We start from the raw sequence: 3,978 nt of genomic DNA on the forward strand, positions 1-3,978 counted from the left end.
AGCTGGCAGATGGTAGAGGCGGTATTAGAATCCAGGTCCTCTTACTTCCAGGCCTAGGCTCTTTCTACTAGGCCAAAGGCCGTGGGTTTCAGGGCAGTCTCCTTGTCCCAGCAGGAGTGTGATTGTAAAGAGAGAGGAATACTGTGCTAAGCGCTGGGGTAGATACAAGGTAATCAGGTCCCACATGGGGCTCACAGTCTAAGGAGTCTGTTACCTGCAATAGCTCCTGCATGGGTGTTGGATTTGTGCTCCTCCTCCTCTTCTTCCCTCTCCTTTTCCTTCTCTCATCTTCCTTTCCCTCCACCTCTTCTCTTCCTCCTCCTCTTCCTTTCCCTTCACCTCTTTCTCTTCCATCTACTCCTCTTACTCCTTTTCCTTCTCCTTTTCTTCCTCCTCCTCCCCCTTTCCTTCTTCCATCTCCTTCTCACAGTCTGACTGCAGTGCTCTTCTTAACTAGTCCTACCTCCTAGTGCCGCCCCAGGGCCGGATGTTCCTCTGCCCATTGGTGCCTGCCCAAACACACAGAAAAACTGGCTCAGCTTGAATCCTGTTATCCAGTCTTTTCAATTATGATGTAAGAAAGGTGTGCATTTGTGCATAAATCCATCTAAAAATAAAACAGCTTGGCGACTGCTCTGTTATTGCAGCTACTTCCCTCTGTAGAAATCATTCCCGGGAATGAAAGTTCTTTCATTCCACCTCTGTTGCTATTTTAGTTTTCAAATCACAGTTTCCTTTGTGGAACGGGATAAAGGATGCTGGGTGGAAAGTTGGTGCTTTGTTTAGCCTTAACTGGGTGAAATATGCCTGTCCAGCTCTCCGATCCCATAATGTAGCCCTCTGTGGATTCTACCACTTAGCTTGGTTGCTGCTCAAGTATAATCCATAGACATGCCCTGGTCTCCCAAATTTCTGATCAGCAAACCCTTGGAACTGTGGCAGAGGGGTGCTCTGAGGCAGATCTGCATGCCTTTGGCGTGGTACTTAGATGCCAAGTTTTCAGTCTGTTTATTGGTACATTGTACTTTCCCAAGCGCTTAGTACAGTGCTTTGCACATAGTAGGAGCTCAATAAATACAATTGAATAAATGAATGAATTCTGAGTGTAGGTGCAAAATGGGGACAGGAATATTAGTTGTGCATAGTGACTGAGAGGGAACTGGCTTCAAAGAGCTGAAAAGACCAGAAAACCACCATTTTGAATATTTTCAGCTCCGGTTGGAAAGTCTATCAATCAATCATTGGTCTCTTTTGAGCACTTTTGTGTGCACAGCACTGTACTAAGTGCTTGGGAGGATACACTACAAGTTGGTAGATGTGATTCCTATCCACAAGGAGCTTACAGCCTAGTGGGGGAGACAGACACTAAAATAAATTATAGATAGGGGAAATGGCAGAGTATAAGGATATTGATGTGTTGTGGGTTTGGGAGTGGGGTGAGTATGAAGTGCTTAAGGGGTACAGACTCAAATGCATGGGTGAGGAGGAAGAGAGAACAAATAAGGTGGGGAAATGAGGGGTTAGTCAAGTCTTGCCAGAGACCTGAGGTGAGAGAGGCAGGGACAAGTTATGGGTCTCTTAATCCTCTCTTATCCCACAGAGTTGGCATCAAAATGATTATGGATTTATACCTCAAGGGTGTAGGTGTACCCACTTGTAATTACAGTGCCTGTGATGTAGTAAGTACTGAACAAATTTTTTTTGTCCTGTTTTGTGCCATTGAGTCATCTCTGACCCATAGCAATGCCATGGACACATCGCTCCCAGAACACACCACCTCCAGCTGCAATCATTCTGGTAGCGTATCCATAGAGTTTTCTTGGTAAAAATATGGAAGTGGTTTACCATTGCCTCCTTCCGCGCAGTAAACATGAGTCTCCACCTTGGACTGCACAGGTGAGTTTTAACTTATAGCAGATCACCTTCCACTCGCTAGCCACTGCCCAAGCTAAGAATGGAATGGTTATGCCTCTGCTTGACTCTCCTTCCCGTAGTTGAGACTGGTAGACTACTGGAAACTCTCCAGGTGCAACCCTGAGAGGGGCTTAACAAATATCATAATAATTAAATAAAAAATGGCAGTGCCCTGGAAAGTCCAGTCTCAGGTGAGATGTTACCAATGCCACTGGCTGGAAAGCACCGACATCTCATACACCCTAAAAATAACCCAGGGTGACTTATTCTGCATGGCTTAGTGGAAAGAGCACGGGCTTGGGAGTCAGAGGTCATGGGTTCTAGTCCCAGCTAAAGTCACTTGTCTGCTGTGTGACTTTAGGCAAGTCACAACTTCTCTGTGCCTCAGTTACCTCATCTAGAAAATGGGGATTAAGACTGAGCCCCATATGGGACATGGACTCTGTCCTCCTGATTAGCTTGTATCTACCCCAGCACTTAATACAGTGCTTTGCACATAGTAAGCGCTTAACAAATACCATCATCATCATCATTCCTTTTCCTTCTAGCCCCCTGAAACTCGTAGGCTATAAACTCCTCATGGGCAGGGATCACATCTACTAACTCTATTGTATTTTCCCAAGTGCTTATTACAGTGCTCTACGTAGAGTCAGTGTGTCCAATAAATACCATTGATTTATTGATTTCATTCCTACTTCTCATTTGGCTACTTCCTGAAGCTTGTTTCTTTTATTTTCTCAAGTGACTGTTTTCCCAGTCTCAAATGGTGAGATAGAAGAACAACTCCTCACTCGGCTTCAAATCTGTCCATCATCTCACCCCTTCCTACCTCACTTCCCCTCTCTCCTTCTACAACTCAGCCTGCACACTCTGCTCCTCTGCCACTAACCTCCTCCCTGTGCCTCATTCTCGCCTGTCCCACCTTCGCCCCCGTCCCGCATCCTACCTCTGGCTTGGAATGCCCTCCGTCCACACATCCACCAAAGTAGCTCTCTTCCTCCCTTCAAAGCCCTACTGAGAGCTCACCTCCTCCAGGAAGCTTTCCCAGACTGAGCCTCCCCTTTTCCTCTCCTCCTCCTCCCCTCCCTGTATCCCCCCCCACCCTACCCCCCACCACAGCACTTGTGCATATTTATCACTCTATTTATTTTATTAATGATGTATATATAGCTATAATTCTATTTATTCTGATGGTATTGACACCAGTCTACTCGTTTTGTTTTGTTATCTGTCTCCCTTCTGGACTGTGAGCCTGTTGTTGGGTAGGGACCAACTCTATATGTTGCCAATTTGGACTTTCCAAGTTCTTACTAAGTGCTCTGCACACAGTAAGCACTCAATAAATACGATTGAATGAATGAATGAACAAGTGTCAAGGATGAACAAGTGAAGCTGTTTTGTTCAAGAAGCAGCAGCATGGCCCAGGGAAAGAGCATGGGCCTGGAGTCAGAGGACATAGGTTCTAATCCCAGCATTGCTACATGTTTGCTGTGTGACCTGAGGCAAGTCACTTCACTTCTCTATGCCTCCGTTACCTCTTCTATAAAATGGGGACTAAGACTGTGAGTCCCACGTGGGGTGGGTCGTGCCCCAGTGCTCAGCACATAGTAAGCGCTTAACAAATGAAATCATTATTATTACCTGTATCTACCCCAAAGTTTAGAGCAGTGCTTGACACAAAGTAAGCACTTAACAAGTACCACAATTATTATTATTCAAGCTTAAGATCATGACCTGCTTAAACAATAGGCTGACAAAGCGGATTTGACAAAATGAAGAATGGGAAAAGTAAGAATGTTTCTTCCCTTATATACCAGACCCAAAGCACACTGGCTCAGATCATTTGTCTAAACTCTAAGCTCCTTTTTTTCCCCTTATGGTATTGAGAGAAGGACTGAATGGGGAGCCTGTGGGAACGCATTTTACTATTTGGGATACTATAGAACTTTTTAGCACCAGGGGGCTACTACAACAAGTGTCAATTTGAGAAACATGTGGGTGAGATATCTTGTATCTACCCTTGAGAATCCCTGTGGCCTAATGGAAAGAGTAAGGGCTTGGCAG

At 45.3% G+C, this 3,978-nt stretch overlaps 1 non-coding gene across 1 annotated transcript; it reads right to left on the bottom strand.

The window, feature by feature from the left end:
* Nucleotides 1-1,906: 1,906 nt before the first annotated feature.
* LOC119935943 lies at nucleotides 1,907-2,044 on the bottom strand. Its single transcript, XR_005453541.1, has one exon. It is a non-coding gene; the product is annotated as a small nucleolar RNA SNORA7 (small nucleolar RNA).
* Nucleotides 2,045-3,978: the final 1,934 nt, after the last annotated feature.

The sequence above is a fragment of the Tachyglossus aculeatus genome, chromosome 12 (assembly GCF_015852505.1).
Source record: "Tachyglossus aculeatus isolate mTacAcu1 chromosome 12, mTacAcu1.pri, whole genome shotgun sequence".
NCBI lineage: Eukaryota > Metazoa > Chordata > Mammalia > Monotremata > Tachyglossidae > Tachyglossus > Tachyglossus aculeatus.